The sequence below is a fragment of the Canis lupus genome, chromosome 20, assembly GCF_011100685.1.
Source record: "Canis lupus familiaris isolate Mischka breed German Shepherd chromosome 20, alternate assembly UU_Cfam_GSD_1.0, whole genome shotgun sequence".
Lineage (NCBI taxonomy): Eukaryota > Metazoa > Chordata > Mammalia > Carnivora > Canidae > Canis > Canis lupus.
In genome coordinates, this window is record NC_049241.1 from 30002657 (window position 1) to 30026451 (window position 23795).

The window sequence follows — 23795 nt, forward strand, 5'->3', positions numbered from 1 at the left end:
CAGAGGCTTTGGACTTTGATTGCAGTCACATACTGGGAGAATCCATGCATACTTTAATTTATCCAGCACTTTGTACACTTTCTACTGCTCCAACTCTGTTCTAGGTGCTTGAGATGCCTTGGTTACTAGGACGCAGATGGTTCCTGTCCTCACGGAATTTGCCCCTCCCTTTGATTATGATCAAAGCTTTTCTTTATAGTTCTTTTACATCCTTAGTAGCAGCAGAGAGGATGATGTGTTCAGTACTGCTTATATATACACCCTCATCTGCTATTGCAAACATCAGATATTCTTTGATAAGGGCAGTAGAAGAAAATATCTCCTTACTTATTCTGTACATTTTCTCACACTTATTTCACCTAAATTCGGATTATGCATTCAATTACCTACAACTGTATCTGATGCTCCAGTTCTCTGCCTGGTATACTGTTGGTGTGTTCAAGATGCTCATTCTCTTCCCTTCCTCTTCCTCATAGTCACCTAAGTGATAATAGCACTGAACTAGATGGCTCCAGTGTTTACATTGTGAATACTTTGTTTTTAAGTAATCTCTACATCCAATGTGGGGCTCAAACTCCCAACCCCAAGATCAAGAGCATGTTCTACTAATAGAACCAGCCAAGGGCCCCAATCTGTAACATTTTCAAATGTTAGTGAGCCTTGTACTTTGGGTCCTGTTGTGAAAATTTGCAAAACAAGCCAGCTGTCATTGGTTACAATTATATATAAAGAGGAGAGTCACCTTACATCAAGTGGCAAAGTCCTCAGCTCTCACCCAGTTGGGAAGAGAAGAAACATGCCTTTCTCTGCTAACAGAAGCTATGAAGGGACTCTCAAGAGGAGATCAGGTTTTGGAACAGAGATGAACAGTGCAAAGAATTTCCAAACAAAAACAGGAAAGAGAAAAAGGAAGATTGTTCTTTTTGTGCTGAACTTGCCCATTTCCCATCTACTCATTTTGCCAGGAGTAAAAGCAGTCGGATGATCATCTTTGTTGCTGTCATCATCATCATTATCACCAGTATCATCATCTTGATAGTTGTTTATTAAGCATAGAAATCCCATCAAAGTAGGTGCCACTTTTACTCAAATTTATGGATAACCAAACCAGTTAGTGTGTTTAGGCACCTTGCCTAAAGCTACAGGGCTGGTAAATGACATAGTCAGGACTCCCACCCAGAGATAGTTGTCCCCAATGTGCTCTTGCCCCTTACACTCCGCCACCAATCATTGTCTTGTACAAACAGACATTGAAGGTCTTTAACCTCATAGGTGGTGATGAGTTGAATATTTAGGTTGTCTTTGATTTCACGAGTGAACATTGCCATTTTCTGAGTCCTTTTTTAGATGAATTTTCTAAAGTGAATTCCTGGGCCTTCCAGTGACTGTATTCAGTGATGGTGGCTGATTTTAGGCTGCTCTTGCTCTTCAAATCCACTTAAAGTACCAGCATTCCTTAAAGTTGTATGTATGTATATATCGCAACCTTACTTGAATGATTATGAAGCCACATACACATGAGCTGGGATTTTCACCATTTGCAAGTGAGACTGTTCTGCATGCTATGAGCAGCATTTATTGTAATGTCTATTAAATGCATACCCTGCTATTCAAATTCTTTAGAGAAACCTTGGCTATTTATTTATTTTCCTGCCTCCTTCTGGAAATGTTTGGAGGTAGTTACTCTAGTGTATTTTACTTATCATTGCAAGCTAGAAATTCAAAGGCAGAATATTTTTATGAAAGAGAGTAGTATTAAGATCTTGATACTAGTCCTGGAATTGGTTTCTTGAAACACTAGAAATGGTGATTTAAGGTCTAGAATGAATTCTTGCTTCAAGTATCTATCTGGCTACTTGCTACATAGTAGTGACCTTGGGCAAGGCTAATGGCTTTGGGTGCCTCAGTTTCTTAATATGTAAAATGAGGAGGTAATAAAAGTACCTCATCATTGTGAGAGTTACCTAAGATAGTGCTTGTAAGACACTTGGCGTAGTGTCTGGTATCCAGGGAGTGCCAAATAAATGTGATGATGTTGGAGGTGGTGATGGTGAAAGAAATAAGGTATGCTGCTTCATTTCTTCCAATGAAATCTTATATGAAAGCTAATTATGTGAATCTGATTAGTATTCTGGTTGGGTGGGTACAGAGCTTACCTTATCTGGCACTGCCACAGAGCAACGGTGCTCAAATGTGTCCACACAAACAGTTTAGAGATGTTGATTCTTGGTTTGAAATCAGGAAAGCAAGTGACAGCAGGCAGTGGTATGGTAGAGGAAGCACCATGGGCAAGGAGCTAGCTGATTTGGGTTTAATTAGGGCTCTGTTGCTTCAGCTTGCATGATCCTAGGCAACTGTCATAAGCTTTCTGAGCCTCAGTTTCTTCTGTGAAATGATGACAGCAATACCTACCCACCAGGGCTGTTTTGAAAACTGCAGGAGCTAACATGTTGTGAAGGGACTTTAAAGACGTACTGGTTTACAAATCTAGTTTTTGTTGGGGAGATTTTACTAGGATAGCAAAAATTTGATACAGAGCTGCCAGTGGGACTTTATGGGCTAGGTTAGAGCCTAAGGCTGTGGTGACTTTTTTTCTGTTTCAAAGATGCAGTTTCCCCAGGCAGACCTCATTTACTTGGAAATTCTGGAGTGGCAACAGCATACTTTGAATCAAATGGTTAATTGTCTTTGGAGGCCTTGCCTAGGTTCTTTAAGGCCTGGCTGCAAGGAAGGCAATCCCTGTGTGACAATAGATTTAGTGGGGTATAAATCTACCTAACTAGCAGCTGGATAGGAGCTGATGAGGGGTGGCCCCAGAGTCGAGCCACATTAGCCGAGTTAGAAGGATGTGCTGGCTTCCACTTCAAGCCACGGGGCCCTGCAGCAAACTGCAGGGAAGCAATAGCAGCCTGTGGTGTGGCCTGTTGTGCCACCGTCACTCTTGTCAGTGTCACCATCATCACCATTAAGCTTTATTAAGTGCTGGCGTGTGGAGCTCCCTTAGGTGCCGTTGTAGACAGATAGGCAGCTATGTGTTGTAGATGAGAGCCTCATGCAGGCCGTGAGGGGAAGCGCCCCGGCTGTAATCCAAAGCAGGCCCACAGATGTGGCTGCATGGGCAAGATGAGGGGATAGTAGTGGCTACAGTAGGCTTTTGCCTGTGGTGTGGGCTTAGACCATGGCCCTGTTCTCTGAAAACTGCCCTGACTCTCCCCTTCAAGGGTGAGCCATGGCAGTCATGTTTTACTGTGTAACTTGGCTTCCATGGCCATATCTCAGTGGATCAAGGATGCACAGCCCACTCAAGATGGGCCAGTCAGATTGTCTCTCCCAGAAGGTGAATTTGGGTCTAAGGCATTTGTAGTTACGCTGGATACGTAGGTGAATTTGGGAACCATGGAAAGCCAGTCTTGGATTAATTTCATCATCCTCATAGCAGCCCTGTGATGGTATCTCCTTATTCCCATTTTATAGAAGAAGAAACTGATTTACAGAGAGGTTAATTAATTTATCCAAGATCATATTGTTGGGTAGTGGCAGGACCAGGCAAGAACCCAGGTGGTATGATCTCAGGCCTTCAGCTGCTATACTAACTGTCATTCTGAGAAATAGGGAGAAAGACAACGGGCCTATGGAAAGATGAGAGATGCAGGTTAAGTGACTGTGAGGTGGGAGGGGGTGCAGAGGGAGGATAATCAGGCTGATTGATTAAGAGACAAGCTGCCTTGATTCTCTAAGCTTTCTGGCTCCAGGGTCCAGACCTTAGTGATTGCACTTCCCACGGCTGGGCTTTGAGAAGTATCTTTCTTTGTCTCCTTACAAATAAATTCCCTTTTTGGTGCACAAAGTAGTTTCAATGGATGTCTATTACTTGCAACCAAAAAAGTCTTGATGAAGTGACCACACTCACAATTTGTTAAATAGGACCTTGGGTCATCCATTGGCCTCTGTGACCCCAGGTACCTTTACGTTATCTGTAGATGGTGTGTAGGCTGGTGGAAGAGAGAGACGGTAAACCAGTGAATGGAACATAGTGTGACAGACTCTCTGAGAGATCTAAGCATAAGTTGTTCTAGAAACACAGATGTGGGGCAAACAAATGAGATTGGTGTAGGGCATGGAGAATCAGGGATGCCTTGTCAGGAGACATTTTAGCTGTTTCTGAAGAATTTAGCTCTTGAAGAATGGGTGGGAGGAAGGGTATTCCAGGTAGTGAGCATGATATGTGCAGGGGGAAAAAAAGAAAGAACAAAATGGAAAGTGAGATCTATAATACATTTTGGGAAAGACAAGTAATTAAGTCTGATGGAGAAGAAGGAAGGAGGAGGGACAGGATATGCAACTGGCATTCCTGGCTGGACCAGATCTCCAAGCCATGGAGTTTGAACCTTATCCTGTATGCCAATGATTCATTGCCTGCCAGGTACCTTCCCTCCCTCCAACATGAAGATATTGATAGCTTTTGAAATGGAAAAGATGACACTTTGACATTAGACAGTTTTAGGAAAAACACCACCATATGCAGAATTCTAACATCCCACACTACTGTTTTCATCTTTGCACATTATCAACATTATAGTTGTCCTCAAACATGCCTATTTTTATACATGGTCACAGTGCATCTATGTATGATTTTTGCTTCCCAGTAGATCAAAAAGATTTTCTATGTTTCTACGTTGGCCTTTCCTAATTATTATAACAGCATGCTACAGACACAGGGTTTTCTGGATCCACACATAGCTCCCGCCAATGTATGAGGTTATGGTACAGCAATTACATATGACTGGAAGATTCCTGCTTTTGAGCAACTTAGGATCTGATGGAATACTTGTGCTGAAGTATGTAACCATATACAGTTTAAAGCATGTGGCTTTAATATGATTTTATGAAAAATGTATTCAGTTCTTTGAGGATCGATAGAGGGGTTTTTCTAATCCCTTCCTTCTGTGCTCACTGTCCCCTTGCCCTCCGCCCCCATCAGGAATGCTCTGTGGCCAACAAATGGCCATATCATCACATGCTTCTTTACTTCATGTGCTCCTTACCTAGTGTCTTTTTCTTTTTTCTTTTATTTATTTATTTATTTATTTATTTATTTATTTATTTATTTATTTATTTATTTATTTTCCTAGTGTCTTTTTCATATCTTATGCTCTATGTACCCTGGAAGCCATTTGATGGTTAGCCATAAACAGGCTCCAAATCAAGCTCTTGAGCCGAGTTAATTTGATTATGAAACATTATCTTGATTGTGGCAAGCGTCCAGTTGTCATCTTTTTAATGATACAGGCCTCCACAGCCTAAACTAATTATAAACCAGCTCCATTCCAGGGAGGGCAGCGTTGCCTAACCAGCCTCTGCAAGCCAGACCCGAGTGTGTCAGTGATGTGAACACATCTGCTTTTCCTTCCTCTGGCCTTCTGTGGATATCAGCCATGTCATTTCTCTCTCCCTCCCTGCTCTTTTGTTAAGGAAAATAGGGGGTGATTGGCCAAAATTGCTCTTTAAATTAAATTTTGGCTCCTACCTCCAGCATGATTATGAACTTCTAGATTAAAGATGCAGATAATTTTGCAATCAGATTTACATTTTCATGTGTAATGAGTTTAAAAGTCTTTACATGCTTTAGCTTCCCCCTTTGTGATGCTTTTTGTTGACTTACTTTAGCTCTGTAGTCTGAGTGGTATTTTGTTGTTGGTTTTTACTTCAGTCTCCGTCTCTAATGGTCCCTATTTTCTTCATTTCTAGTCTTGTATAATTGTAGAAAATAGATTGATCATTTGGTATATATAAAAAAAATTAAAGAAGTTCATTCCATAGAGTTTAGAAATATTTTATTGTCCACATAATGAAGACATGGATGGGGAAGCTAACCAAACTATATTCTCTGGAAATCCTCATATCTTGTTTTATCTTGTGTATGTGTGTGTATCTGTGTTTAGACACAAGTATGCAAGTGTGGATTGTTGACACACATACTTGAAATAGGTTGTTATTCCATAGATTTTAAACATTTAGAAAACTCTTAGCCTCAGTTTCTTAACTTGTAAAAAAGGAACGATGACAGTTCTTACAATACATGGTTGTAGGGATAATTCATTTGATGCTGCTGCAAAGTGCCTGCCCCATAACAAATACTCAGTAAGTATCAGCAGTTAATATCATGGCTCTTGTCCTGTGGGAATGAAAGCCTTCTTCATGATCTCAATTTTTAGCTACTAATAAGTCCCTAAGTTCATCCCTTCATAAAGAGGCCAGAAGCATTGCCAAAAAGCTTAAACCTTGGAAGAATTACCCAAGCCATTTTCTCCAGCATCCCTTGCCTCCTTAAGCAGCCTAGGTTGAAAGATTTATCATTTCTACATAGTTCTCACCAATAACATCTTTGTGGCTGATTCCCCTGGTAGCAATTGTCACAGCTCATCATCTCTGATTTCAGCTACAACTGTGGTAACCAGTTTTGTCCCAGTCAGCTTCCCAGCTGTAGCATCTGATGTGTGCCTTTTCTGCTTCCTTCCCAGGACCCTCTCTCAGGGTACGAGCCTGCCAAGCCTGGGCCAAAGAGGAACCTGGAAGTGTGGGGGAAGTAACTGCCCTCAGGGGCTCCCATCAATCCCTGGGATTTGAACATGTGAATACATGCTCCATCCTTTCATTCTTAGGTGCATAATTCTGTATGCATTCTTAGGAGGTCCTGGCCAATCAAAACCCTTGCTCTCGGTGGCAAACTTGATAACATACCCTTCCATTGGTTTTAATCCTTCCCTGTCTTTCTGTATTCCCTCATCCTTACTTCCTGGAATCATCTTATAATTAAACTTCTGCACCCAAGCTCTCATCTCAGGTTCTGCCTTCAGGGAAACTCAACCCAATACAGCCTTGAAGTCTCCTGCCTCCATAGTATTTCTTTAATCTGTAATCGTTAGGCTTGGATCATTTCTCTTTCCTTTCTAGCCCAGAAGGAGGAGAGATCTCATGGATTTTCAAGGTCAGACTCTTTCTCTTTGATCTTCATCCTGTCCCCTCTTAAATCTTCTGTCCCACAGACCATCATAATTTCTTTACTGCTACACCTCTAATGTAGAGTGCTTGGCCCATAGTAAGAGCTAATTAAATGAGTAAGAGAATGAATTAATCCCTTTCTCTTGGATGTTTTTCAGTCTTCTTCTCTCCACCCATGTTGTTCTCATCTTATATTGTTCTTTTAGCCTTTCTTTGGAGGCTTTCTTTAGCGACCGTAGCTCCAGCCAGGTTTGAGCATCGCCAGCCCCTCCCCCAGGAGACCGTTGCAGTTGGCCGCCCCCTGCTCCTTGGTAACCATGTGCAACCAAAAGGCCGTGATAAAAACGCTGATATGTCGGAGGAGATGCAACAGGACTCGGTGGAGTGTGTGACTCAGGCATTGGAGAAATATAACATAGAGAAGGATGTTGCGGCCCATATTAAGAAGGAGTTTGACAAGAAGTACAACCCCACCTGGCACTGCATTGTGGGGAGGAACTTCAGTAGTTATGTGACACATGAAACCAAACACTTCATCTACTTCTACCTGGGCCAAGTGGCCATTCTTCTGTTCAAATCTGGTTGAAAGCATGGACTGTGTCACACACCCAGTGATCCATCCAAAACTAAGGACTGCAGCCTAAATTCCAAATACCAGAGACTGAAATCTTCAGCCCTGCCTGGGGGAACACCTCGAGCTTTGAAACTTTATTGTGTTGTTTTGTACAGGGCATTCTCTGTACGAATTTGTTGTGGTTATAAAACAATTAGTAAAACAGCTTACATTTGTATTTATTTTCTATTCCATACCTCTACCTCATGTTTTTTTCTCCTCAAAATCCATTCCTTTTCAAATAAATCTATTGGAGAAAAAAAAAAGAAAAAGAAAAAAAAGGGTCTTTTGCCTTGGAAGGAGACATCATTGCCTGATCACAGAACCCACCTCTTTATTACTCCTGCTAGCCACCTCCTAATGCCTTGGAATATCGGAACTTGTCAAACATCCTTTCTATCTTGAACTCTGCCTTGCTTGGTCTCTTGAAATCTACCTCTCTCCTGGTCCTCTCCCAGCTCTCAAACTTTTCTTTCCAAGAATTTTTGTTGTCTCATTTAGCTGATTCTACATTTGGCTTTTTTCAAGGGTTCCACCTTTGGGCCTCTTCTTTTTGGAGTTGCATAGTCAACTTGAGTAAATCGGTTACTACTATTTCTTCAGCCTGGTGGATAGCTCCTAAATCTGTAATCTCCAGATTGACTCTCCTGAGTCGAAAGCTATTGAGAATCTCCATCTGGAATTCTTGCAGGTATTTCTAAGTCCCCATGTTCAAGCTGGGATTCATTTTCTTCTCACCATTTTCATTTTTTCCTCATTTTTTGTACCCTTAGTTCATGGGCTTATCATGTCGCTGGTATACTGCAGTATATAAGCCTTTGTATGATCCTTCACTGCCTTCCTTCAACCATTGCTGTCAAAGAAATAATTTTTGAGTACCTACTATGAGTCAGACACTCTGCTATTTGCTCAAGATACACGGAAAACAAAATAGACCCTCAAGAGGCTCATAGTGTAATAGCAGATATAGATATTCATTTGATTTATTACACAAACGTAGCATTACAAACTGAAGTAATTGTTGTGGAAGAAAAGTCCAATGTGCTTTGAGAGTATGTCATGAAAGGACCTAATTTATTCCTAGGATTTGCACAGCTTCCTTTGGGAAGAGTGGCATTTGATCTGTGATCTGAAGGATGAGTAGGAATTAATTAATTGAGAGGAACTCTTCCCTCTTTATCACTGTGCACTAGAGTCACCAGGTCCCATTGACTGTATCTGTGAAATGTCTCCATTGTTCTATTTCCCATTCTCATCCTAGACCATGGCAATTCTCACCTTCACCGTGGCACTCCACTTCCATTCATTAATTTTCACATTGCTACTGGCATGCTTTTACTGGACACAAGTCTGACCACATATATTCTCCTATGTTAGCTTAAAATCACTGGTAGCTCCCTAGTGCTTCCATGGTAGGATCCCAACTCTTTGGCATGGCATCCAAAGACTTTTCAAATTTTGGCTCTGACCTTTGTTTCTAGACTCATCTCCTGCTATTCCATAGCACATTGCCTGCTTTTGTGGCCACTATAGACTCTGCAGATTGCTGAAAGCACAATGTTCTCTTAGGCTGTCATGTGTTGATACATTCATTTATCAGCTTTGAGTTCCTCTATCCTCTTGCACCCGGTTAGCTCCTATGATCCCTTTAGACCCTACATAAATGTCACATCTTCCATGAGACTTTCCTTGGCCCCTTCTATATCCCCATATTTGTACTTGGACATTTCTCTTTCAGAGCTGTCATCTGTTTGCCTTATATTAACTTAGTTGTTTAGAGTATGTGCTCCTCTGGGATCAGGATTGTGCCATGCTCATCTCTCTCTTCCCAGCTGTTCAATAAATACGTGTAATTGAATTGTACATGTGTCCATGGTATAGAGGAGGCAGGGACTTTGGGGAATGGGAGGAGAGCTGAAAGAAAAAGCCAGACCTTTTCTAACCTCAAGCAGGGCTTGATCAAGACATGTAGGTTGCCCAAGCAGACCAATTTTTGGTGTCTCTTCAGCAATCAAATGAAATGCCAGATTTGAGCAATGCTACTCAAAAGGATGATGACAGATTGCAGCATCCTGGTCTCCTTACCCAATTCACCTCAATCAACTTTGGTGGTTGATTCTACCCTACATAAAAGCATTTTGTTGACCTTGTTTTGTTCTAGAGCATTCTACTTCTCCTCCTGTCTTAATTGTCTCATCAAAGTATTTGTTACAATTAAACACAATTTCCTCCTTGAAGAAAGTCCTGACGAATGCTGTTTTCTTCACTGTGTTATTTTTCTAGAGATACTTCAGTACCTCTTTTTTTTTTTAAGATTTTATTTATTTACTCATGAGACACACACACACACACACACACACACACACACACACACACACAGAGGCAGAGACACAGGCAGAGGGAAAAGCAGGCTCCATGCAGGGAGCCCAACCACTGAGACTCAGTCTCAGGTCTCCAGGATCACCCCTGAAGGTGGTGCTAAACCGCTGAGCCACCCAGGCGTCCCCTTTAGTACCTCTTCCTGATTGGCATCCTGGGCAGCTGCTGGCCAGTCTTCCTGCTAGTCCTGCTCAGATCCCAAGAAAAGCAGACTCAGTTGTATAAAGCTCCTTTCCAATATTATACCAATGACCTATAAAGAATTTCTTTTCAGGTCTGGCTTATATCCATTTAACAAAGAAATCTGTTTTATATTTCAAAATTGTCAGGATGTTGCTGTGAAGCAAGTGCATGGTAGAGCAGGCATGTGTTCTGTTCTGTGTTTTTACAAATGACAGGCAAATGGCAGTGGCTGAGGGCCAAGAGTGGGCTGTTGCTATCCATGTTTGCCAAGACTGCTCGGTGCCTGGGCCACCTCTCAGGTCCTGTACCCACACATGCCGTCCTCTCCTGAACAAGGCTGTGAGTGGTAAGCTATGCCAGTGTCAGGGAGGCTTTCAGCCCAGACAGACTGCTTATTACCTTCAGTTGAGTGTGCCCAGAAAGGGAAGTGTGTAAATGACAACCAAAGATGGATGCTATAGGAATGCCCTTCTGCCCATTTGACTTTGTCTCTGAGATGGCAACTTACTGATGTCCACTAACAGTGCAGCAGACAATTAGTTGTTGCTAAGGGACAGGAATGTAGAATAGGAGGAAGATTGGTTCAGCTTTCCAGAGTATTGAGGAGTTACTCTGTGCTGGGTGCTATGTAGATGCTACGGGAACACAGGGGGTGTGACATGGTCCTAGTCCTTAAGGAGGTATTGTCTTTATTTACTGAGTCATGTAAGTCCTTTGCACTTCTAAATGTCAGTGGAAGTAGCAATTTGGGACTGGTCTTTTGGAGAATTCAGATGTATGTCTTGAATTTACAGATCTTCATTGGAACTTAGGCCAACTATCTAAACCCAGTGTTTTGTGCAAAATGCTTTATATGATTTTTTGTAAAATGCTTTCAAATATACTATCTCATTTGAATACATACAGCATCAGCATAACTAATTTTATTTTATTTATTATTATTATTTTTCTAGCATCACTAATTTTAATGATGAGAATCATCATGTCCAGGTTAAGGATTTCATTCTCGATATCCCAGCTTATTAGAGACAGAGCTTTCTGTGACTTTTGGTCTCCTGATTCTTTTCTTCATACTCTGCTATCTCCCTCCCTAGATCTAATCATAAATTTGGATTTTTTCCATCACCACAGTGTTTATGTATTTCAAGCTTGCTTTTATCCTGCATCTTTCCAGCTCTACCTAGCTCTTGTGTATCAAGTGTGAAATGTGTGTGGAGTGCTCCCATGTTTCTATCTCTTACCCATCTTCCTAACTTAGGCCTTCTTTATTTTGTCTTTTTTTTTTTTTTTTTTTTGGAAAGGGGTGTGAGGAAACTTGACACCTTGACATTTCTCCTTTTCTAGTCTTACTGTTTTTATGTTCCCTGATTCCTGTGAACAATGATAATGAGAAGTGGTAAATGATCAAGTGATTTCTTTCCTTCATGTTTGCCTTATTTGGTGGTATGCTGTGAATTCAGAATTGCTGAATCTTTGGGGAAGTGGTCAGAAAGTGGAATTCAGAATTTTAGATGAAAGCTCTTAGATGTTAGTTTAGGAAGTCTAGTGCAGAGTAGCAGGACTCCTGAGTAATGTGACACATGGAGTTACAGGGAATGGTGGAAACCAGAGATCATTATCTGCAAAGGAAGAGGAAGCTTTCCTTGGCCATACTTTGCTAGCAGTAATTTCTTCCTTCTCTGACTTCTGTAGCATTTCCTTGTTTCTTTCTTATGGCTTGCATTACTTCATATTTTGGTTATGTTTTATAGTTACCATCTCTTTTACTAGACTTTTTTTATTTCTTCTTTTAAGACAGGAGGAGTTGTCTGATGAGGTTTGACAACTCCAATGCACCAACAATATGGAGCCTAGAATGTAATGATTAACAAATATACATGTTTCTGGGATTTCCAGAAACTCTATTCTTTATGTAATATTATTTCATTTGAATATTTTATAATAGGCAAGCATTACCGTGCAATCAGGAAAAGAAAAGATATAAGATTTTTCTGGATGATTAAATACATAAGTGCATGATTAAGAATGTGAGGCTGCTAAGGAAATTCAGAAGCAAGATATCATTTACTGAACATCTAAAACACTAGTGTCCTAAAAAGTATAACATTTTTCATATTTATTACCCTAATTACTTTTGCAGCATCTTGATGAATGGAGGGAGATGGCATGCAGTAGCTGTGATATCCAAAGTTCAAGTCTTTTTCCCTCCTGATTCTATGCAGGTTCCCTAAGCTTCAAAGATTTTGTTTTTGGATTTTTTTTTTTTTTTTTGTCCAGGTGTTCACAAACCCAGCAGAATGGTTATTAACTAAATTGATCCCTGTGGTGTAAAAAAGTGAATTTAGCTTTCCCCTTGAGCTTCATCTCCAGAGTGGAACTAGTTCCTTGGAGGAGTCCGGCTCATTCACTCCTGAGCTAAAACGTGCTCTGAAATCTTCATATATTTGAGGTCCTTCATCTCCATGCAATCTGTCACCAAGCAGTTGCATGTGCTTTCACACATTCCCATTATTTCAGGTTCCACAGATCCAGAACAAAGACCAGGCTGGAAAAGAACATGTTTCTGTTTATTTTTTTATTTTTTTTAAAATTTATTTATTTATTTATTTATGATAGGCACACAGTGAGAGAGAGAGAGGCAGAGACACAGGCAGAGGGAGAAGCAGGCTCCATGCACCGGGAGCCCGATGTGGGATTCGATCCCGGGTCTCCAGGATCGCGCCCTGGGCCAAAGGCAGGCGCCAAACCGCTGCGCCACCCAGGGATCCCCCCATGTTTCTGTTTAGATGCCCCAAGTCACCTTCTAATCTTCTCAATGTGAACAAATACAATGATTTCAATATTGGCAGTGTCATACTCAGGGACCATGTGGCTTGAACGTTTGCCTTTCTGTGTTTTAGATTGGAACCCCCACGTTGTAGATGAACACAAAGAACATTTCTAGGAAATACAAAGTAGGCAGATGCTTTCCAAGATCCATACTCTGAGTATAGGATGTTCTAGTCTTTTTGGATTTAAGGATGTTATTTATTCACAATTATCAAGGGCTGTGAAGCTTTGAGGGAATCACAGATCAGCTTGTATGATGCGACATATATAATTCAGCAATGGCTCACTAGACCTGGCATTTGCACCTTTGAATTTCTGTAAGTCACAGTTTTTGGAGCACAGCACTCTTCCTAGGTAGGAACAGATTTCATGTAGAAAGCGTGTTTAGAGCCTGTACTTGTAAATGCTGGCAAACCTTTTGATTGATGTTCAAGTTGAGCATTGGAGAAGAAGAAAAAACAGGTAGGAGATAGCCTTGAATCCCTCAGAATAAATACCCGACAATTAAACAAACAAACAAGAAAAACCCAACTAGTTTTTTTTTTTTTTCACAAGATAAGTGTTTCTCTTTTGAGAGCCTGCAGAGTTTATTATTCTGTTCAAACTTAAAACATCAGTCGAAATCCCAGTAGTGCAGGGGTTTGAAATCAACAAACTAAAGAAGCCTCAAGTGACAGCTGCTGTTGTTTTGGGAATTATCATGTTTGGCACACGAAGAGAGCACCTGATGAGGACAGGCCCGCCTATGACCTATGTGAATGGGACAGACTCACAAGGCACATGTAAGTCATGAAATCATGGAAAGCATATTTCAGTTCTGGGGATATTCCCACTTTTAAGTCATTGCAGGTTATACTAAGAAGAAATTTGGGAAGAATGCTAACCTGTATTGCCTACCTACTCTCTGCCTAGAATTATGGGATTTAATCCTCCTGACAAGTTTAAGAAATATTTACTTTTATCTCTTATTATAATTGGAGAAATAGAGGATCAAGAATGTGAAGTAATGTGCTCAGTCACCCAGCAAGTAATTGGCAGAACTAGAATGAGAACCATGACTATTTCACTTCAAAATTGTAGGTTTTCCATTTATTCCCTGGCTTTCCACTGTCCTCTGTGAATCTTATATTAAACGAATAGGTCTTACATGGTCTTTATTTGTCAGTGGCATTTATTCATTTTTCTTTTCTAATTATGACCTATTTTGTTCATGATGTCCTTGCATTAAAATTTTTTGGTTACTCTTCAGGTTTAAAAAATTAACAGTATGAACCTTTGTGAATCTGTAACTTCTGGTTTAGCACCTTCTCCCTAAGAAGTGTTCAGAAAATACCTGAATGGGGGCACCTGGGTGGCTTAGTTGGTTAAGCATCTGCCTTCAGCTCAGGTCATGATCTTCCGGTTCTGGGATGGAGCCCTGAGTTGAGCTCTCTGCTCAGTGGGGAGCCTGCTTCTCCATCTCCCTCTGCTATTCCCCCTGCTTGTACTCTTTCTCTCTCTCTCTCTCTCTGCCAAATGAATGAATAAAATCTTTAAAAAAATTTTTTTTTAGATTTTATTCATTTATTTAAGAGAGAGAGAACATGTGCAAGGGACCAGGGTTAGGGGTTGCACAGGGGAAGAGGACAAGGGGGATGGAGAGGGAGGGAGAGGAATTTTTTTTTAAAGATTTTATTTATTTATTCATTCATTCATTCATTCATTTATGAGAGAGAGACAGAGAGAGAAAGAGAGAGGCAGAGGGAGAAGCAGGCTCCACGCAGGAAGCCTGACATGGAACTCAATCCCTGGTCTCCAGGATCACGCCCTGGGCCGAAGTTGGCGCTAAACCACTGAGCCACCCGGGCTGCCCAATAAAATCTTTAAAACAAGAAAAAGAAAAGGAAAATACCTGAATAAGTGAACTTAAAGTATAGTATGTGGTCATACAGTCTTTATGTTGTACTTTTAATCCGTTTTTTATATTTCTTGTTACCAAAACCTCTTTTAAAATCAACAACCTGGGAACCCTGGGTGGCGCAGCGGTTTAGCGCCTGCCTTTGGCCAGGGGCGCGATCCTGGAGACCCAGGATCGAATCCCATGTCAGGCTCCCGGTGCATGGAGCCTGCTTCTCCCTCTGCCTGTGTCTCTGCCTCTCTCTCTCTCTGTGTGACTATCATAAATAAATTTAAAAAAAAATTAAAAAAAAAAATCAACAACCTATGGGCATTAAGAGTATCTTCTATGTGTAGAGCAAGGTGGTAAATATAAAGAGGTATCCTTAAGAAAGCTTAATATTTAATTGTGAGAGGTACAACTGTCAGGGGGCTCTATTCTCTCCTCACCCTTTTAGGTTACCAATCCCTTGCATGTGATTATTCCAGGTATGTCTTCCTGGCATTCCACTTGCTAACTTTATATTTTCTTTGCTATTTAAGAATTCAAGATGCTCATCTCATCTATACAAGTCTCTTATATAATACATTTTTTTCCTGAGAGTTTGATTGTATCATGTGGAACAGTTAAGTGGCAGAAAAAACTATTGGCAGCCATGGGAGTGTCCGGGCTTTAACCCAGCATCCACCTGCTCCTTGCATTCCAGTGCTATGACCTGGGGCCAAGCTGCCAGCACCTCTTGTTTGGATTATGGTGGCAGTCCCCTCACTGGTCTTCTCTTGCTTCTTTCCTCACTTCTTTCAGTTGGCTCTCAACACAGAGGCCAAATGGATTCTGTTATTACACAGGGGACAAGATCACTCCTCTGCTCACAAACTTCTCATTCCCCTCAGAGAAGAGACCACAGTCATAATAGTGGCCTGCAAGGTCCTACATCATCTGCCTGCCTCCACCCCATTGTGGTTCTCTGGCCTCATCTCCTATTTTCTCCTTGGTCACTCCATTCCATGCTCTCTGCTGTTCTTCCAGCCTCTTGAGGGGGTACTTTGTCCCCGTGTTCCTTCAGCTCATTATGTGTGTTCTGAGGTACTTGTAGGATAGAGCTTATTTCTTCACTTTCTTGAGATCTTTACTTAAAGACTCTTCCAGGATCTACTCTGGCCATCCCATTCAAGCTGCAGCCTCCCTCCCTACCCACCCCGGGACTCCCTGGCTCCCTTCCTATAGCATTGATCACCATCTAACATGGCACTGGGTTTTACCAGTTTGTTTATTTTTTTTATTTTCTGCCTCTACCAACTAGAAATAAGACCCAGAAGGCAGGAAGATAAGTTTTTTGTTTTGGTTTTGGTTTTCTGTCTCATTCACTGCTGGATCCTAGCGCCTAGAATGGTATCTGACCAAATGAGATGCTTGATAAATATTTGACTGAACAATGTGTGAAAATGTAGCTGTGGGACTTATATATGTCGTAGAAGCTTTTTGAGCATTATGAACTTTAAAGATTTACTGATTCATAAAATACTTATTGAAGGTTTACTATATGCCAAACCCTAGGCTGTGCCCTGGAGTTACAATAGGCCTTCTGGAGCTCACTGTTTGGTTGGGGGGGAGGGGGTGACATTCAACATGAATGAATGTCTAATTATGCAGTGCTACACTTGTGATGGGAGCGCAGAGAACGGGTGCCTGATTTAGTCTGGGATTGAGAGCGGAAGGCCTCCCTGCAGAACACTTGTCTATCCCTGCTTTGTAAGCTTAGCTATGAACAAGGGATGAAGGCAGGACTGCTAGGCTGCTACTCCCACAGGTCCAGGGAAACTTTTACACAGATTTCTCAAGCCACTGTGGTTTTCAAACTTGATTGGTATCAGAATGACCTGGTAGGTTTGTTACAATACAGGTCTGGCCTCATCCCCAGAATTTCTGATTCAGTAGGTATGGGGTAGGGCCTGAGCATTTGCATTTCTGACAAATTCCCCAGTGATGCTGATGCTGCTATTCTGGAGGCCGCACTTTGAGAATAACTGGGTTAGAGGATGAGTCTGGCATGTCTCTACCCAAAATGGGGAAACTTATTCTGAGGCAAGAGCCAGGAAGACTTCTGATCTTGGAGAAAAGGCCATCTGCAAGGAATTCTGCAGATAGTTATAGTTGCTGAAAACCACAGGGTAGGCATAGGAGGAACTGGAGATAATGACTTATTTTTATTTTTATTTTTTTCTGAGTACATACATAGATTTGAGAGCTTGATATAATCACTACTATTGTTTCTCTTGTCGGAAGCAAAATACAGTTGGCCTAGAATGTTAAAATTTTTGCTCCTCTGGAGTCAGACATAATTGGATCTGAATTTTAACTCTGCCACTTACTCACTGTGGCGTTGCAGCAGATGAATAGCTGGTGTGAAGTAAAAGTGGGGGAGCAGCAGTTTGGCCTTAGAGCCTATCCTGCGGGAGTAGCATCTTTTATTTTTTTATTTTTTTATTTTAAGATTTTTAGAGGTAATGAGGTGGTGTTTGCTAAGACTGTGATTGAAAATTAGAGGTTGCAATATGAAAGTCAGTGGCTGGTGCCTCCAAGCCTGTGTGCCCTGCCCCCAGGTCTACCCCTACCAGAGGTGAGACATGGCTGAGCTTGGATCTTGGTCATGGAATTCTTGCTTGGGGTGGGGACTCTCTGTCTAGTTACTTCATCTGTAAAATGGGATCAGTAATACTTCATAGGGTTGCGGGGACTTGAGAAGATCACATATGTTAGGGATTTACCCCATTGAATGATATTGCATAAATATCAAATATTGCTGTTGTTTTAAAAAAATGTCCCTCGAAGATTATCCTTCCTCCCATCCATTTTCCCATTTCCCCACCACACACAGCAGAAAATCATGATTGTTCTATCATCCTCCCTCCTCACATAGAACTCTGGGCTACAGTGGAACATGTGACTACATTGTTTTAAACAGTTTAAACCTCATTGTTTCATTTTTCACATCTTGACGAAAATATAGTTATTTGCCGATTTTTATACAACTGATAAAAAAAAAACTGATCTGATAAAAGTTTGGGAAACAGTACCCACTTTTAAGTCACCACTAGATTTGAGTGGTTTGAATTTTGGTGTTTTAAGGGCATTTACTTCTGAGTTCCTCCTACCTGCTTGGAAATTTGTTGTTCGTCCATTTAGGTTATTCAGGAATTTTTATAGAGTATGATTATATATTTATAAGAAAAAATAGAATTGAAAACAAACACAATTTTTTTTCTTGATTCTTCCTTTTACTTTGCTTTTGTTAGCCAAATCATTTTAGCAATAATTTTGGAGATCTATTGTATCCTGTTTTCAAGTTTTCATATGCCTTATGAACTTTAGCTTCCTTTCCATGCAGTAAAAATATTTTGACTGAATAGGTTAAAATACCAACTTGTTCATGTATTCAATTATATTAATTTTTTGCCTTTTGTTCAGTTAGGATAAAAAAGGCAATTGAAATCATACTTCTTAAATGCAAGTGATTTCTTGTTCCTGTGTATAAACTAGCCTTTCACGAATCGTGGTTTTTGTTTTGTTTTTTTCACTTTTTTTTGATGATTCCAAGGGAAAAACCTTTCTTCTGTACTACGTTAACCTCACACTGTATTTATGTATTTATATTAAACAATATTCTTTGGAGAAAAAATGGTTTGGTGTACTTAGTGAATTATGTACCCTCCTGGAGGCACTGCAGACTGTTAATGCTCAGTGGAACTCAGCAGTCGTAACTGATGAAACATCAGCATGTCGGCTATAAAATAAAAAAGAAGTAATTGGGGACATGTTGGGAGCTGGCAAATGGAAAACACTAGCAGATGTAGAACTGAAAAGAGAAAAGAAAGTTTAAAAAAACTACATTTACTACAAGAGGAACTGCACAGATGGATGATAAGAGTTAGCATTTCATTCAGATAGAAAGTGGATTAGGAATGATATTTGTTTCTAGTACTTCAAGGAAGTGATACTTGAACTCTCACAATTAGCCATATGAAAACTGCTTTTACATCAACCACATGGATCTGAAAAAAATATTTGTCAGTGAGGTTTTCATCCCCTTAAAACACAGTTTAGGCATTGCTGGAGTCAACTTGTACCTATTTGTGAGAGCAGATTATACTGCATCTCTTCTCAACTCCTTGTTCAGTGCTATCAGTGTTAGTTTGAAACAAGCTATGGTGGAAGTGTTGCCATAGTGGCAAACACTACAATAAGATCATCTCCTTTACCCCCCAGCTAGCTATTAAACATTTACACCGCACTACCGTGTATGTGTACTAACTGCTCCCTGTTAAATAGGGAGGGTGGAGGTTGAAGAGAGATGGAGCATTCAAAGAAAGCCTCTACCTGGTCTGTGTGATGGAAAGTCCTGGACCACAGGGAATTTTGGCCTCTTCTAGATGCTGAACCCATTCAGATCTATAGGCCAGTGCTGTGCCAGTAGATTTTTAAATGTAAAATTCTGACCCTAAAACATAGGATCCAAAATATAGGATCCTAAGACATAGGGTTTTCAAGTGTAAAATTCTGATCCTAAAACATATTCCAGTAACCATCTCCAGTGCAGACTTGATATGTCTGTGTACTGTGTTACCTGTTGTGTAGGAGAAAATACAACTTATCTCTCTTTTTCAGTGGTGTGATGCTCTCTCTTAAACCTTGCCGTGCTAACTTTCAGTTCCTGTAGTTTTCCACTCTCTGAATTGTTAACCTGGCAAGAATGGTCTGGTGGCTTAGGAAGAAACTAGATCCTATTGATACTATGTGATTCACACATTTTTTCTTTCTCTAGACTTAAGAGTATCCACATTCTACATTAGGGAAAAAAGCATAGCGTACAGGATAGGATAGAAAGAGTTAGGTCAAGAAGACCCTACTCCATGCCAACCATCTGTTCCTGCTTCTTCCAATACATTCTGGTTATCTTCTTAGCAAGTTTCATGTTAACATCTTATGATTTTAAAAATTCTTTAAAAACTGCCACTTTTGGAGAATGAATCCCGAGGACGTAGTGGCTGGTGATTTCTGGAAACATCTCTGAAAATGTGAAAGGTCTCTTGATGTTTTAGCAGATTGGCTCCAACTTGAGTCTTGATTTGCTATTGAATGACCACATCTCTGTAGCCCTTTGAGGTTAAAGCTCTGGGTTCAAATATGGTAATGGTTGCTCCACTGGAGGACTTAGTCTACAATGCCTTTCCATAATGACCCTCTAATATAAACAGACTTTTGGAATCCACATGCTCAGGACACATCTAAACATAATAATGTTTATTGAATATCACCTACATACATGACACCATACAAAGAGTTTTACAGAGTGACACACAATAATCTCATTTAATCATTAAAGCAGTCCCTTGAAGTTGATATTATTATCAGCCTTCTTTCTAGATAATGAACTAAGTCTTTGAGTATTAAGGGACATGCCCTGGGTGGCAGAGCCAAGATTTGAACCTAGGTCACCTGAGTTTAGGGCTCATGTTCTTAGTTGCTATACTTATCTCTTGTAGCTTAGGGGCCATATACGAAATCAATTTTGCTTAGCTTCTCCTCACCGGTCAGTTTACGTGTGGTTTTTGCAGGAATCTGTGTTTGTGGCAGAACTCTGAAGATGTTTGTGCCAGAGAGCTGTTCGTGTTCTCATAGCCCAAAGCATCAAGGAGCAGGGGAAAGAGGTGCAGAGGTTTGAAGACGGGAGGAGCGGAGGCCAGGACAAATTCAGTAGCCTGGAGATTTTGGAAAACAAATGGAGAGACTTGTTTTCTCCTCTAAGTAGAAGATTATTTTATTGTTTCCACTGATTTTCATTTGTCTAACACAGAGAACCCATGAGCTTCTTTCTTCAGCTTTATACATAAGTAGAATAACCAGTGAAAAAAGGAGGCTGAGTAGGGATTCAAGTCCAAGGTTCCCTGAATCCAGTCTATTTGTCACCGTTGTACCTCAAGTAAAAAAGGACCAAAGCACCAAATCTAATCAGAAAATCTTTGTGGAGCTATAGGCAGGAGTAAAAGTATTTTGGGAAATGGGTTGCCTTTCTTGGCAAGAACAACAATCACAATAACCAACATTTACTGAAAGCTCACTTGATATCTACTTATTGCTCTTCCCAGAAGTCTACTGGGCCTTGGATATGGTCCGTAAGAAGCTAGTTATGAGTGACGTGGCTCATCATCCATGGACACCGCTGGAGTGAGGAGAGCCCATTGGGAGAGAAGGCTGCTGGCAGGACCAATGCAGTGGAGACAGATGAATTGTAGTCCTCAGCTGATTGAAAATAAAAATAGGTGTAGATTTGGGGCTGGTGACTTCCGTAAGTCCTGAGGGGGCTACATACCACTCTGCTCTGCGAACGGAAATGAAGATACCCAGCAGGGGTTTTCCCTGGTCAGCCTTTACCCTCTGTTGTGCTGTTTTACAGTTAGTGAAATTTTCTTCTAGTAGCATTGATGGATCCGTTGGGACTAGGATCAAATTTATCATAAATAACAGGGATACTTCCTGCTTGTAAATGGGATATCAGAGATGATGGTGGTGATGACACTAATTAATATTAATAAGTAAATAACATTATTGAACAGTTAACATGTACCAGATATAATTCCCTGTGCTTTACGTTTAATTCTAACGATCCTATAGTAAGTGCCATGAGCCCTGTTTTATGAATGAGGAAATGGACATGCAGTGAATATCAGTCACTGACCCAGAGTCACCAACTGGAAAGTGATGTAGTTGAGGGTTGAGCCAAAGTCATCTAGGCTTGGAACAGGTGCGGTGAAAAGTGATCTATTTCACATGTAAACAGCTGCCATGAACTTATCTCTCTTGACTTTGATTCTGGAAAGAGGGTGACTAGTAGATGATCTAAGTTTAAATTCTAAGCCCTAGAGTCAGAATCGTCTTTCCTTAGTTGCAGCTCGAAAAACATCCTCCAGTAAGCATGGGTCTTTCTTACGGTTCTCACATCTCAGACTGGGAGTGTCCAGTGAGGCCAACTTCCCTGGGAATCTTCAGGAAATAGAAATAACCAGGGGAAAATGAACGGTAATTACCTAGCATTAAGTTGAGACCTTTTGTGTGAAAGGCATGTGAAGATAGGTCTTTCAGCGACTTAATGAGCCTTATCACGGGCCTTCAGCTTTTCTGAATAAATTTGGAGGTAATAAAATGTTGGACCTTGCTTTCAAGCCAAATTATACTACAACATCATTTGGAAAGACCTTTGGAACAAGTGCCTAAAAGTTTTTTCCTCTTCCTCTCTGAAGATAGAATCAGTTTCTCCTGACTAATGAGAACCCAGAGTAATTTCAGAAAATGCCAGTAAATAAAAGTATTTAAGGAAATGAAATCAAATCTGATTTGTAAAAATGAACTCAAAGGAGTGCTGTATCCTGTTGGCCCTTCACAGCTTTGTTCATTCTTTCAGCAAATATATTTTAGAATCTCCTAACTGCTGCCAGGCACCAAGTTAGGCACTGGTGATCCTGCAAAGAACCTGATAGACAAAGGAGTGCTACACAATTAGTGGGAGAACGAAGGGGAAGTGATTAGAGATTTTGAAAAGTGCTAGGCAGGCAGTCATAGGGAGCTGTACTGGAGAGTGAGGGCCTACCCAGCTAGGTCAAGGACATAATAAGCTCACAGGAGATGACATTTCATCGAGATCACAACCTCATAACCTCCCATCAGATAAAACTATGTCAGTGTGTATGTCTGTAGAAGAATAAATGTCTATTTTAGTGACAATGTATTCAGTCTTTTTGTATGGTTTTATATGTCCACATTTACATCCTTATGCCCTCTTATATCTCCCTGTGACATCCAGAGCTGTCCAGGGACTTTTTATATTACAAAATATACAGACACTCTTTTTCAGACTATGTACTCACTCTTCTAAATCAATTTCTGGCATTGTATCTCATGGCTCATTTGCTACAAAAGTCAGGTGATTTTAGTTAATATAGGAAGAATTTCAGGACAGGAATGAATCTACCCCATTTTCCATTCTGTGGTACATTTGATTGAGTAAACTGAATTTAAACAGAAGGCACCCGCCCCTCAAGCAAAGTGATCTCTCTTGGGTGAATTAAATCATGTGTCATGTTGCTTAAAAGATGTTGCTACTCTGTAGAAATGTTGAGGGGGGCAGAAAGCATCACAAACTTTACTCCCCCATTTTCTGTTTGTATTCATCTTTTAAAATAGTACAAGAGAACCCATTGTTAAGAGTAAAATGATTGGAAGCTTTCTTTAAAGTTGGCTCATTATATTTTTTGTACTGTAAACTATCTGGTAAATCTAATTTAAATGCAATTTTGTTTAATGACTAGTGTTGATACCATGATTCATCACTCATTTACTTAATTAGTAACACTTGACTTTATGTACCAAAAATGTCCAATTTGCACACTGATATTTTTTCAGTTAAATAAAATTATGTTTTGGGAAGATAAAGCTTTTTTTCTTACTTTTGAAGCATGCCATTTAGTTTTTATTCTTGATTACCATCAAATATGAGCCATCAGTGAGAATAGCAATAGGAGTGTGCTGCTAAGGTACAGTAGAGGAAGTATTAGTAGTTTTCATGAACAGGGGCTATCTAGGCTCAGATTAGGGTTCCAGCAGTCGTGGGCTATTGACCTTTTGGAAATGTACTTCACCTCTCTGAGTGTCTCAGTATCCTCCTCCCCATAGTACCTATGTCCCTACCATGTACCGTAGTATCTACTTGTCCTGCAAAATGAATTTAAAAACCACTCAGTGTGATTTTTAATATTAATATTATTATTAATATATATTAAAAGATTTGGAGGAATGAAGAGTGACTTCCAGAGGTCATGACTCTAGTCCCTGCTCCAAGGAAAAACCTCCCTAGTCCAT

At 40.5% G+C, this 23795-nt stretch overlaps 1 protein-coding gene, 2 long non-coding RNA genes and 1 pseudogene across 4 annotated transcripts in view; 3 read left to right on the plus strand and 1 right to left on the minus strand.

Annotated features, from left to right (window-relative positions):
* LOC102151998 overlaps nucleotides 1-157 on the minus strand; it is a 41117-nt gene extending 40960 nt beyond the window's left edge. For both annotated transcript variants that reach the window (XR_005374838.1, XR_005374837.1), the window contains exon 1: nucleotides 1-157. This is a non-coding gene — a long non-coding RNA (uncharacterized LOC102151998).
* FHIT (fragile histidine triad diadenosine triphosphatase) overlaps nucleotides 1-23795 on the plus strand; it is a 1445250-nt gene that overhangs the window by 89125 nt on the left and 1332330 nt on the right. The window lies entirely within an intron of this gene.
* Nucleotides 7320-7817, plus strand: LOC102151929 (annotated as a pseudogene).
* On the plus strand, nucleotides 12894-23363 carry LOC119877318. Its single transcript, XR_005374849.1, has 2 exons — nucleotides 12894-13788; nucleotides 21029-23363. It is a non-coding gene; the product is annotated as an uncharacterized LOC119877318 (long non-coding RNA).